Source organism: Lolium rigidum, chromosome 3 (genome assembly GCF_022539505.1).
Source record: "Lolium rigidum isolate FL_2022 chromosome 3, APGP_CSIRO_Lrig_0.1, whole genome shotgun sequence".
Lineage (NCBI taxonomy): Eukaryota > Viridiplantae > Streptophyta > Magnoliopsida > Poales > Poaceae > Lolium > Lolium rigidum.
This window is the reverse complement of record NC_061510.1, coordinates 233,246,546-233,261,220: the sequence shown is the minus strand read 5'-3', so window position 1 is coordinate 233,261,220 and position 14,675 is coordinate 233,246,546.

The window sequence follows — 14,675 nt, the reverse complement described above, 5'->3', positions numbered from 1 at the left end:
GGACTGCAGGAGAGGGACTTGAACACCTAGTAGCAGAGGACGGGAGGAATCATATAATACACCATCCCCTGTTGCCAGCTACCAGCGCTTCTGACTGGAGATGCGGCTGCAGCGGCTGTCGGCAGGAGTCGCTAGCTTAAAGCAGTACTAGATTTAGATGTGCGTGTTGGCGCACGATCCCGTGGAATTCATACATATTTACACTTTGTATACAAATGATGGAAATTCAGTTTTATAAAACGAATTTGAAAGATGAAATTAGGATAAAACACATGGGATTTGACGACAGAATTGAAAAGCCACCTATAGATGCTTTACGCTCAATTATTCCAGATAACATCATCTGTCATACCGCAGTTCCTGGCACAGAGTTAGCCGATGCTTATTCCTCAGATACCGTTATTAAAGTCTACTACTCCATTATTAAAAGAATGTCTCAACCTCATCAAAATTTGGATGTATCAAAGGGTACATCCAAATTTTAACAAAGTTGAGGCATCTTTTAATGAATGGAGGGAGAATGTAATAGGTAAAGAACACAGAGACAATTCTTGAGGCAGCGGCATGACTTAACCAGAAATTTACAATTCTCTGTTGTTGAATGCACATGCTACACACAAGTGGCAAAAACAGGAAATATATTACAACAGGTACAAATATACCATCCTAAGGTAACATCAGCTAAGTACATAGAGGGTCCCAGTCGTGTTCACAATAGAGCTGCTAATTATTTCTTACAAGTAGCCTAACACGAAACAACAAACACAAACAAACATCAGTTGGGAGTCGGGTTCCAATTGATTATGTCATCTTCATCTAACCCATAGCAGCCAGAGAACTGCTCACCTTTGGCTCACAGTTTTGAGGATGGTAGTTGAAAGCCAAAAAAAACATCAATCTTGAACTGCACAATCCAATCTAGACACTACAATATGGCATATCAGGATTCATACAAATACAAAAATACTGGAAAATGCGTAGTTAACACCGAAGATATATATCTCGAAATAGATAAGTTGCGACATCTTGGCCAAGGTGGAATGCATATCATGCATAAAGTTACTGACATATCTAAATTTGAAGGTACAAAGGAAGCAGAATGTGGTGCATAAACAGCCTAAGCCTCATATATTTTTATTTGAACAATATCGTAGTTTCACAAAAAACACATGGAAGTAACACCAACCCTTACCATTCAGATTAAGGTATCAAGAGATCAACTATTTAACCAGAAGTAACTATATGAACACACCCAGAAAGCTCAGAATATACTGACATGAGTTCTAAATAATTGATTCAAGAAAGAAGAATTAAGCGCTGGTAATTGAGTGAGTATATAGAGGGTGATTCCGAAGAAAATAGTTGTGGTGTAAAAAGTAAAACTAATATATTTACCTCTCTGCATTCGAACTGAAGATATCAATAGGTTCTCCTGGTGGAGAGGCAGGCATGTTTCTTCGACATGTCCATGAAGATCGTCCCGATAGGTAAAGATGGAACAATCAAAAATAGTCTAACATTATTTCTGTAAACCTACTTGACAATATTATATGGTTAAGTCGATACAAAGCATTCATCTTAAAGAACATCCCATGAGAAAGTAGATCTAAAAAACGGGAGAGTTGCTAGCAAAGAGTTACCGAAATGACGCAAGCATGCTTGTTCCCTTTTACCTTCTATGTCATAATTCAGCATGTTACTTATCATCGCACAAACCAAGTCTCTCACTGTATTTTCTCCTTTTTACACTAAGTGTCAACTACAACTCTGCTTTGAATTTTTTTTCTTAAATTCTAATACAGTACTGTTTCAATGTAATTGGAAGAGATACAAAAAAACAGACCAAGATTTTCCATTTCCTACAATGATACCAGAAGTGTGTACCCAAACCTCTTGTCAGTTCTTATTTTCTGGCATTTGTAACTATGGTTTAACAAAAGGCTTGTCATTGACTTTTATTGCATCTTATTTTCTTCTCATAAAAATAGCAAGAAATAACTTGATTCGGTCAAAGCTAAAAAAACACCCACCTATCCAAAGCCACGACTTGCAAAATTTGACAGTCGGTACATGTAAAAACTCTAGAAAGCATGAGACAACTACCATATTACAACTGATGTTGCTTATCAAGATGAAGTGAGGATGCAGCCATCTATGTGTCTTATTCCATTTTTCCAATAAAATTAAAAAAAATATGTACCAAAAAGCATCAAACATGTCATCTTGTGCAATAGAAGGGAAAAATATCAATAAGCATTAGGAGACAACCCAGACCCGCTAAAATGGTGCCATACTACAGGGATAAACATAGTGCACTTAGAATCGCATAAATAGTTCGCCTCTAAGATTATTAGTACATATCGCAGCGGCATGCTTGCTTCCTCCACCGCATTGCAATGCAAAGAGAAACAATAAACCTGCAGGTCCTCTCCATCTCATAGATGCACAATTGCATGCAAATCGAAACCAGAATCATGTATTTCATTTTCCTTGACACATAGGGACCCTAGAATATACCTTGACCTAATATCTTCTGATTGCCGAAAAGATTGTTTCTTCGAGCAGGATATTTCAACTCCATTTGCAGCTATGCACTATATTTTTTAGTTTACACACATTATCTAATAAAATAAGAAAGAAGTTTTCACCATACACAAGTTAGGACAATCGATGATAAGCAAGCATAATAAAGAGTGGATTAAATAACATATCAGTGGATAAAACACAACATATCAGTGGATTAAACACAATAATAAATTAGAAAAATACACTACATACGTGTCAAAAGTGTCAGCAAAATGTCAGAAAGAAAAATCAAAGTCTGTCAAGGAGATGTGCCCATCCATATGAAGTACAATATTCTCCATTTCTCAAAAAAAAAAATGTACAGTATTCTCCGCCTTTAAGTCTTGGTACATCATACCCGAAGATAAATAATATTACATAATGCCTCTGGCTGCGGCAAGACGGGAGGCGCACAAGTGCGGCGCTGTGCCGCCACGTGGGGCGAGAGGATTACGAAAGGAATTTCAGTTCTTACCCGACGACGAACGGCGTATTTCATTATGTCTCCGGCTACATGTGCCGGACAAATTAAACCGAGGTCGAAATAACAGGAAATTCTCTATCCACGATGCTGCGCTTGGCATCTGGCCCTTCGTACGGATGATCGTGTTGTAATACACTTGATAATAAGCTGATAAAAACAATGCGTTATCATTTACACAAATCGATGATATTTTGCAAAGATGAAGTAGTAGTCATATATAACCAGAATGCCAGATCTAGTTACATAGCAGGTAAGTCCAATGGATTCAGCCTGGACCTTGTTTGGTCACGTCGATCCTATTTTTACCATCTAATTTTTGTCTCTTGCATCCTCACAGGTGTGATATAGTACTCACCGGTCATCTATTTTGTCTTATCCTTGCTCCTCACAGCATTTCTCTCGAGAAGTCCTAATACGATCCCCTTTCTCCTACCTCACGCACATCGCGATCCAGAAAAATCCTCTCTCCTATTTCCGAGAACTACAAAACTATTTCCTCAATCTAACTTGTCCTCTTTCCTCCCCAATGTCTCCCGAAAGAAGTGGCAGCCCCGATAGCCGAGGCATTGGTTTGCTACTCTCAGAGCCATATGCTCCACAAGCTTACTACCACTATTGTATCTTTCAATCTCTTCCCTATAGCTCTTTTTCCCAGTGTAATCAGTCTGATGTATTCCCGCAGAGTTCATTGGCTGCTGCAATTTTCTTGTGCGGATTCGGCCGCCTTGGACCAAATCGAGGTAATCCCGCGCCCAGCTGCTACTCGCCTTGCCATTCTCCACCGAGCCATCGCTATCAAGCAACAATCCATGTCATAATTCTAGGTCTCTGCTATCCTCTGGAGTTGTGAAGGGTGGATCGTTGGTCATGCACTAATTTAGCACTCTCCTACTTGCTACAGATGTATGTGGGCGGTGCTTTCCTTTTGCCGCTGTATGCTGTAGAGTTCAGTAGTATATCAGAACATGGGAGGAGGTTGGACAGAAATGATGGATGCAGAAAGCGGATGAAAGCCAAGGGAGAAGCAAGCAGGTCGAATAAATACACTTGAGGCAAGCAACACGAAGGAGGCTCGAAGGCAAGCGGCGTTGATCGAAGCAACACGCATATGGGCAGACGCTGACCTGACAGTGGCCGGTTTTCACCTCTTAATCAATCGTTCATATTGCAATGCGCCAAAGGTAAATTTACCTTTGAATCATAATTATACTATCTTGCGAATTGATTGTGTCATGAAAAACCATGCAAGGCAATTGTATGCTATAAGACCGTGCGATCTGATCTCCTGAGTAGATGTAGTGTTCCTATATGTGGTTCCCAAGACCTGTTTTTTTGTCTCTATAGGGGTGGGGGAATCATCGCAGTGGATGAAATTTTACATAAAGCTAAACAAAAAACAACATATCAGGCCCTCCAATCATATTTTTCGACATACATAACTGTTGAATGGAGTAGCACTGTGGAAAGTAGGTTGACAATCCAATTGATGTCATCCACAACAAGGTAGAGCATCATTCCCACAAGACGTAATAATAAAATGGGCCATAGATGAAGAATATGGCTACGATCATTCGCTACGAAAGCCTCGTTCTTATTAAAAAAAACTCAGTACAAGGTAGATGCCAGCTGAACTTTTCAAAGCAAGTTTTGGCAAACACACAAGCAACAATATCAACTACAGCTAAGCCTACAGATCAACCATGAGCATCAGAAGAAAGCAAAGTGCATGACCATCAAGATCAACTACAACTAAGACTACCAATCAATCATGAGAATCACAAAACAAAAATCTTCAGTTCACGGTGCACAACATCCATACGTTTCTAGCACATCCTACCAAGAGTCCAAAGTGGAAAAATACACTAACCGTCTGACGTACCTGCTTAAATGCATCCTGAAAACAACAGAGCATAATCACCCACGTGGCAAGTACATGGATACCTACACAGTTGATAAAGAATACGAAGTTAATATGCCAATAGTATGCTTCATTTTTAGCACTCAAAATATGATGTTCTTATGCACAACAAAATATCTGGTGTGCTACAATTCTCCAAAAGTAACATTATCTTTACCGAGCCACAAAAGGAATTCTCAACTTAGTACCAAAACCCAAAACTTTGGACTAACACTACTGCAGTATACTCCATAAGTGTTGCCACTGGAGTAAAAGATATCATGGCAACCTTGAATCAGTTGTGAAGACATACATTTAACATGAGAACTTTATAAGACCTAAAGTGTTGCAGTTGACATGGTAGTATGGTAAATAGCCAGAAGAACAATCGTAACTAACTTACCTGTAAGGCCAATGAAATCTTCGCCTTTACGTGCCTACGTACTGTATACCATAATAAACCTACAAATATTTATGTAATTACAGGAATTTCTACCTTAATTTAACAATGGCATGCAGTATTTCTACCAATTGGAAAGGTTGAAAGGAAAAATAATCTAGGAGAGCTAATTTCTATTTTGATGCAGTAGTACTACCTTTGTTTTTTCTCAAATGAAACAGTATATAACTATGAAGGCCAACTTAAGAAAAGTGCAATAACAATTAGAGCTAATAGGTACAAACATACCTTGTCTCACGTACAAAATATAATAATCAGCAGGCGATAGGCATCCACAAAGGCTATTAACAGTGCCATTTATAAAATCCAACATATGAGACAGCCTAAATTGATATAATGCACAACTGTCGAGCATAACCTAAAAAGGAGCATACATACCAGGATGCATTAATAATATATCAAAGATACCCCAAATAAATCATTCTGATGCTAGATATATCCATTGTCATTCAGTTCAGGCAAACTAAGAATCTTTGAATATATAACTCTTTGTTGTAGTCATTCATAGTTATTCATAATTTATCCTGGGATGCTATGAGATTGTTGGAAATGATGCATGATCAGTTCCTTAAACATACTGTATACTCTTCCTTCTTAATCATATTAAGCAAATACTTAATTGATGTGAATTTCAAGTTGTGAGCATTTTGCTAAGAAAAAACATTATCAACCATCAAAGCCCACTGAGATTCCAAGTTGTGAGCATTTTTCTTACATCCATTATCCATTATTGTTATTAATGTGTTAGTTGTCTCATAAAAGGACATCACTTTAATCACAACTCCAGTGATATTTTTTTGGTTCAAAGAAGCTACTTTTATTCTGCCTTCGAGGGAATATGCTTTAATCCGAGGAAATTACTGGGGACCCTTGCTATATTATGTGTGGTGAAATTTGTACAAGTTCTAACAGATAAATAATGGTTCCGTTTTGCACAGCTGCTGCAGCCCCTCATCTATTTTTGCAATTGAATTATCTTAATTTTGATGGCATTATATTGAGAAATTTATTCCTCATTTGACAGATCAGAAGCATGTATAGATCCATGAACGTGCCCTCCTAATTTTCACTGACGGTGTCAAATATATGATCTAACTATTGCAACAAGGTAAGATATTATATATGGTTATCTGCTTCTCAATTTTATTTTGGTGTCCATACATGATACGACATATTCTTATTTTATAAGAATTCTCTTGAATTATGTTCTTCAGGTACAAAAATAAAACAATAGAGCACACATCAGATTAGATAGTGATCCATCAAAGCATATATAACATTACAAATGTCTAATAATTCCTCAACTCGGTAGCTGCAAACAAAATAGTAGATAACTACGAATGCTACGTTGAAAAAAAAAAGTAATTGCGGTTAATAAGCAGAAGCCTAACTTGTCGCACAAGAGGTACAAAATAGTAAAGCAAAGCATCAGGTGGTAAGGAGAAGCTAATGGAACAAATACATTAGAATGTATTAAGAAGATGAAAGTTACCTCCAAAGTCATTATGAAGCAGGTAATTCCTTAGTCATTGAGTTGAGGTAAAGTAAGCACCTGGATATATATATATATATTACTGTTAAGTTGCAATTTAACTGTGATTATGGAACTAAATAGGTAACTACTGACTGAGAAGTAAAATATATTAGGATCAATGATCTATGCCAAGTGATGAATCATTGAGGCCTACCTCTACAAGTGACGAAGTACAAACCATGCCAGGTCTTGAGCATGTCAGTAGTTACCTATAAATACGATGCCAAGTCCTGAAATATAAATACCATCCGCTTTACTATATAAAAGTTAGGATAACAATATCATCAGCATGTCTTGTAAAAAGGAAACAGATTGGCATTGGCATATCATATGGTGAAGAAAGGGAAACATTGGACTGAAAATGTCAATGGTGAACCAATATCCATCAACAAAACTAAATCAATGTGTGATCCTAGCAGGCAAAAGGTGCATCAGTACACATGACTCTGTCACTTTTTGCTGCATAATTCCGAGGAGGGCCTCAGCCTCTCGTTTGCACATAGATTGACCCAATCCTAGTAGCAGAGTTGTATTCACTCACTGTAAGATCAGTGACAAGATAACCTACAAAAATTTCCCGAGAATATATTAAGATACATTGCCTGGAACATAACCCACATGCTGGAGCACGATTTTGAAAATTAGAACATACCAAGACATGTACTTTTCAATGCACCGCCCGCTACACTGTCATGGTTAAATGTGTAAGCTTCAGAATTTCGTACGCTTGTTAGCTAAGATGAACAAAAATAGTTAAGAAAAGAAAACATACCATCCTCATCCTCATATCCAACCGGGATCATGCCAAGATGAATTTCACGCCTCCGAACATCCATATCAATGGAAGATCGAGCACGTGGAATAATAACTGCATGCAAAACAAAAGACATGCCAATTGGCAAGTCCGCAAGCGAGATGGAAAAAAGCAATCCCATCATCTACCAGGAAGATAAAAAACATTAAGTGAAATCAATGAAAATGCTAGTGCTCAAACCTGACTATAAAATGCTAGTGCTCAAACCTAACTATAATCTCCACCTTCCCATGGTTTGACCACTTACAGCTTCAGCCCATCTCCACCTCTGCATAAAATGCTAGTGCTCAAACCTGACTATAATCTACTCTTTAGAAAATGGTATGCAATAGCCCTGTGCCGAAATGATACCTTTGCATCTATATCATCAGCTCATGCTCAATATGGGATACCTTAGTCATAACTTACATAAATAAAATGCAGCTACATTCGATGTTCACATGACTTAGTATGTTTTTCGCTTTCCTTGTCGGCGTTCTGCTGCATCTCTCGGGGCTCTCTTGTGCAACACAGCTATGGTGTGTTCACTCATTACTGAAATCAGACATGAAATCTCTCTCCTTAACATCCTGGTATGGTGGAGCATAAATATAACATATCTTAGCTAGGATTTTAATTAAAGACCTAGTCATAGACAAAACATATTTTCATAAACAAAGATGAGATGTTCTAGCTTCTAGGGAGGAGTTTGGCTGCACTTTTACCTCAGCCTTGACCTTTATGAAATAAAATTGTGGAAGGCAAGATGACTATGGAGCTGCACCTGGATTAGTAGGGAGAGATAAACACTGTACGTTGGGAGTCCCATGCGATTATAATTGACCCGCATCCGAGCTGGAAAAAATATGAAACAATCATGTTATTACCTAAAATAATAGTTGTCCATAATTTAGCAAAGCATCAAAGCCAAATTTCTAGGTATAAACTGAAGGAAGATAATAATAATAAAATATTAATGGAAAATATTATTTGAAGTCCCTGTAGCAAAAAGACATTCAATATCCAAATAATCCGAGTCACCAAAAGCATAACAACTATGCCATTGACTGCGGGAGTATATGAGGATCCCAACTTATTCTAGTAAAGTATATTCCTGTGACATATAAATGGCCTTCACCAGCACACAATATTTTGGTACGCAAAACATGATTTTTCATTGAATAGTAGGCAGCCGCCACCGAGAATTCCTATTAAATTGATTTTTGGATCAAATAATTAGCAGGCATCACCGAGAGTAACCCGGCGCACAACAACACCTGCATGAGAAAACAAAATATCCAATATCAAACAGCGACAAAGCATGGATGTGGTATGAATGGAATGCCAAAGAAACCACTGAGGAAAATTTAAAAGATAGAGATTAAACGTTAGCTAATCAACCACTGTAACCAAGAAACCCAATATATTGTCATCTTATTTAACCTAGAGATGAAACATGAGCTAATTGACCACTTTATCAAGCACTATGTAAGCAGTAGAAAAGGATCCACACAAACCAAAACGTGATGGCGGCTAGGGTTTTCAGATCGGGTCGCTGGCCCACACTTGACCTGCGTTGATGAAGATGGTGAGCCTGGACGTGGCTGTCCCCTATCGCTGCCGGCCTCCATGGCAGGTTGATAGGTGAGTTTGGATGTGGCGACAACCTGTATTCTTGCTCCTTGCCACCATCTATCTTCAGCGACCTCGATCCCCTTCGCGTCACCTCAGTCTCCGGCGGCCTCCGAAGAGTCTCCCGCTGCTGAGTCCCGCTCCGGCACCTCCTCCTCCACCTCCTCCTCTCTTGGGAGGCGCGCTGCTCCTCCAAACGCATGCCCCTTCCGCTTCTCTGCCTAGCAAGCGGCGGAGGGGATCCTCGCCGGCTGCCCCAGGCACAACGGAGATGAGGAGGACGGGCGAGGCAGAGGCGCAGGGTATGGCGACAAGGTGAGAGAGGAGGGCGGGCGAGGATGGGAGAGAGGAGGACGGGCGAGGCGATGGCGACGATGGGAGAGGAGGACGGGCGAGACGGGGAGGGGCGCGGCGTTTGGGGGAGCGTGGGGATAGGGTTGAGGATTTTGTTAGCCCAGCCAATCAAATGGTGACACGTGGCCCACTCGGTGGAGTAAGAAAAGAGGCAAACTGCCCAGCCGGGGCGCGCGACGTGTCTTACGTGGATGCGCTGTGAAGCCCCCTATGGGGGGCATCGTTTATACCTTCAGATAGATTCCCGTCGTTCTGAACTTTGTGCTGTGCCTCTCTGAATCTCTCGCTGGAGTCCACGGGTGTTGACGTAGGTACAGAGCCTGTAGATGCGATTTATGATGCTGGCAGTCAATCCAGTCATGATAATCGGATGGTGGGCAGTTAACCGGGAGACTTGCTTCTTTCCTTTGGTATCTCTGAATATTTTTTGGCACGGAAAAATCTATAGGCACTATAGAAAGAAACGGAGGGAGTATATTCTAAAATATAAGTGTCCCAAACTTATTTAGAACGGATGTATTTAGATGTATTTAGTGTGTAGGTATATCTATTTCTAAAAATGTTACGACACTTAGTTTGGAACAAATGGAGTATGAAGTAATATCTCATTTTTCTGTTCTCTACCTGGCCTTGGCACATGTACGAATATGAATCTTGAAAAATGAACCATATATAATTTAGTAGTTTAAAATTGTAGTCCGTGGATTGGCTTATCATGGAAAATGGCAAATTTGATCGCTGATGAACTCTAACACTAAAACCGAAGAACATCAAATATCTTCAGAAATGCCTGCTGTTTTTTTTCTCTCTCTCTCTCAAAATTAACCTTGGGGCGCATCCTTCAACTTGATTGCATAATTATAATTAGAAAGATTAGAGTATGTTGTATTGGATTATTAGTCTGTAGTTAGTATTCTTTTTCTAGAGGTAGTTATCTGAATACTAGAGAATATAAAGTATTTGATGGCACCATATTTGTAGGAATTTTCTCTTATAACTGCCAGCGTCTGTTCTTCAAATGATCACAGAAACTTCTTTAAGAAAAAAGACATACATTTTTGATTAAAATAATTGACACTTTTTAAAACAAAGATGGAATTTAATATTGTTTTTGCAGAATATTTGTTTTGATACTTGAGATTTTAGGTAGGAGTTTCTAAATTGGTATATTTAATAAATTTCGAACCGTAGCAACGTACGGGCAAATTTCCTAGTGTGGCTTAAGAAAATATACCCGAACCCTTGGATGGTTACGGCCCGGCTGGTCCTTGGATTTGAGCTTATATACGCATCCAGAAGGTGGGGCTGACAGTAACTTGGTGGCAGCCTCTGCAGATGCCTCATCGGCAGCAGTTGCAATCCTTTTGACCAATGAAGATTTAGCAGTTTCAGTTTGCATATGAAAAATTGAAGAGCAACAGATATCAGCAGTGATATTAAATAAATCTATGAGACACTGATGCATATAGTGCTGGATGTAAGTGGAAGAATAGGGTTGTGTGTGTTTCTGAACTTTCTGTAAGCATTAGACAAAGCCGGCAATAAACAAACAAAAATCAAATCATGTATGAGGATTAAGAAAATATACCTGCTTCCTGAAAAGGATACCACCCAGCTGGCCCGTGGCCTTGTGGTTGTAGAGGTTTTCAGAAGATGGTGGCGGCACCATCATCTTCACAATAGCCTCATCGGGATCATTTTTTATCCATTTGACTAGAGTCACATAAGTATCATCCTGCATATGAACAGAAACATAACTCCACATTGATATTTAAAAAATCTATGAGACAGACTGATGCATATAGTGCGGGATGTAAGTGGAAGAATAGGGTTGTGCATAGACAACAGTTCACAACAATGCAAATGATTACAAAAGAAGCCAACGGAACTCAACAGTTTATATGCTGGATGAGACAGACTGAAAAGTGAAAATTTAGTTTATGATGATTGTAAGCAAACGTGGTTTCTGAACTTTTCGTAAGCATTAAACAAAGCTAACAATAATTAAACATATAATAATAAAATCATGTATGTGGATTAAGAAAATATACCAGATTCATTAAAAGGTCACCACCCAGCTGGCCCATGGCCTCGTGCTTGTAGAGGTTTTCGGAAGATGGTGACAGCGCCATCGTCCTCACAGCAGCCTCATCATCCTTATTTTGTATCCACTTAAGTAAAGGCGCAGCAGTTTCAGCCTACATAAGAATGTGAACAGATCTCAGCAGTGATATTGAATGACTCTGAGACAGACTGGTGCATATAGTGATGGATGTAAGTGGAAGAGTATGACCGTGTATGGACAACAGTTCACAATAATGCAAGGTGTGTTTGGTTCTAAAACGGCGTGAAATGGAATTGAATGGTTCCATTTCAGAGGAATGGAATGGTTACTTTTTTGTTCAGTTGGGAAAATTGGAGAGCAGAACAGATCGAGGTTAAACTAATCTTTTGTCTCAAAATTGTAATTAACAATTGCAAATGACATTTTAATCTCAAAGTCATAATTAACAGCGCCTAATGGTGCTCTTTTAATCTAAAAATCGTAATTAACATCATTTTTTGTTGGGTTAGGGGAACTGGAGAGTAGATGAACATTAGTGTATGATGATTGTAAGTAAACGAATTTGGTGTTTCTGAACTTTTGGCAAGCATTAGAAAAAACTGACAATAAACCGACAAAAATCAAGGCATGTTTTGTTTAAGAAAATATACCATATTCATTAAAAGGTCACCACCCACCTGGCGCGTGGCCTTGTGCTTGTAGAGGCATTTAGAAGATGGGGGCGCCATTAAAATACTGGCAGCATCATCAGGCGCAGTTTTGATCTTCCTTTGCACCATGAACACTAGCTATGGACTGACAAAAAAAACTAGTTGACTCAGCTTTGTCTAGATATGCATGTACTACCTCCATCCCAAAGCTTAAGGCTTATTTCTTTTTAAGAAGTCAAACCAAGTAAAATTTGACCAAACTTACATTCTATCAACAAATATAATATAGTGTAGATACCGTACGAAAATATATTTCATCATATATTTAATGATATTAATTTTGTATTTTGCATGTTAATGTTTTTTGGTAAAAGCTTAGTCAAACATGGCATAGTTTGAATTTCTAAAAATAATAGAAGCCCTAAGCTTTGGGATGCAGGTAGTAGTATCTAGAGCTAAAACACCTCTAGATACATTCATATCTACAGATAGTTGAGTCAATTAATTTGGATCTGAGGGAGTATCAGATTCAGACTATATCATGGTAAGTTGGTTAAAAAAATTACCCCTGGGCGGTCCCTGCCCAGCTCGGCAGTTGCATTTCGCTTCTTGTGCTGCAGATCGTGTCATGCTCATGTAGCAGGTGGGGCGCTATTCTCGTTCCGCATAGTCTCAGCACAGAACCTGGAGGTACTATCCTAATATAGAAAATATAGAGAATGGTGTCACCGAGGCTTTACGCACAAACAACTGAAGACATGTGCTAATTTAAGCATCTTCCAGCACAGGAACATATTGAGGATGCAGACAAACACTTAAAAGGAAAAGAGTCGATAAGCAAACAGAGTACCTGCTTCGCGGGGATGGGGACGCAGCTCAGGCTCAGCCAACTGCCTACATGCGTGGTGGCCTTACGCTCCATTGTCCCCCCGAGGTCTTTCCTTTCCTGTAGAAGCTAACAAAAGATACAGTGAGGATCAGCATAAACTACAAAGGTTGCAAATGTCGATAAATAAAGGAAGAACACCCCAATCCAAGCAAAGGTAGCCCCCACCCCCACCCCCATCAATCACTCCCAGCGCGAGGGTGACCAGAAAGACACCCCTTCGCCTAGAATAGGAAAGAGATGCTCCTAGCTAGGCAACAAGATCTCGAGGTGAGCAAAAAGAGCCGATCTCGAGAAAGGAAAGAATATTACTAGTACTACCTCCGTTTTAAGGAATAAGGCGCACGCGTATTTCAAGACGAACTTTGATCATAAAAATGAGCAATAAAATTTTAATTTTATTATATGTAATTAGCACCGTTGGATTCGTACTGAAAAGCACTTTCTAATGATGCTAATTTCATACAAACAATATTTATGTATTTAAAGTATTTTTTGGTCAAACAAAAAGCACGTAACAAGAGGATGCCTTATTCTTTGAAATGGAGGTAGTAGTACCTAATCCACTTGGTCTAGATGAAGCTTTGCCACTCCAAGCTGGATGCCTGGACGGTGGAGGCGAAAGGAGGGGATCGAGCTAGCGGCTTGCATCGGTCAGCACTCGATCGGGAGAGAAGGGGGCTACATAAAGGGGAGGGGTAACATACTTTATTACATAGTGCACTTACTGATGTGAATAGTCATTACGTGTCTCACTGAAACTGGAGCCCATAGTGTGGCACCCCAAATACACTTGAAGCTGCCCGGCGGGACGCATTGGTGCGTCAAGAAAAACCCTCGAATTGTAGCGGGGAACTTAAACATTTCACAAAAATTTGAAATTCAAGCACACCGCCCCGCACCAAGCACGCGGGCTGTTCCTTCCTCTTCCTCCTCCCCAATCCAAAAAACCCCAAATCCCAAGCTCAAAAAAAAAAGAAAAAACCCCAAATCCCCTGGCCTCCATGCATGTCCTCGATGACCTGCTGGGGATCGCTCCTCGACGAGGCTGACCCCCCGCCCTGAGATTCTGAGTTCCGTCCATCCTCGAGGCACCGCGTGCTGTCTCGCAGCCGCGGCTTGAGGGCGTGATACGTCTCCGACGTATCGATAATTTCTTATGTTCCATGCCACATTATTGATGATATCTACATGTTTTATACACATTATATGTTGTATTTATGCATTTTCTGGCACTAACCTATTAATGAGATGCCGAAGAGCCAGTTGCTGTTTTCTGCTGTTTTTTGTTTCAGAAATCCTAGTAAAGAAATATTCTCGGAATTGGACGAAATCAACGCCCAGGGTCCTATTTT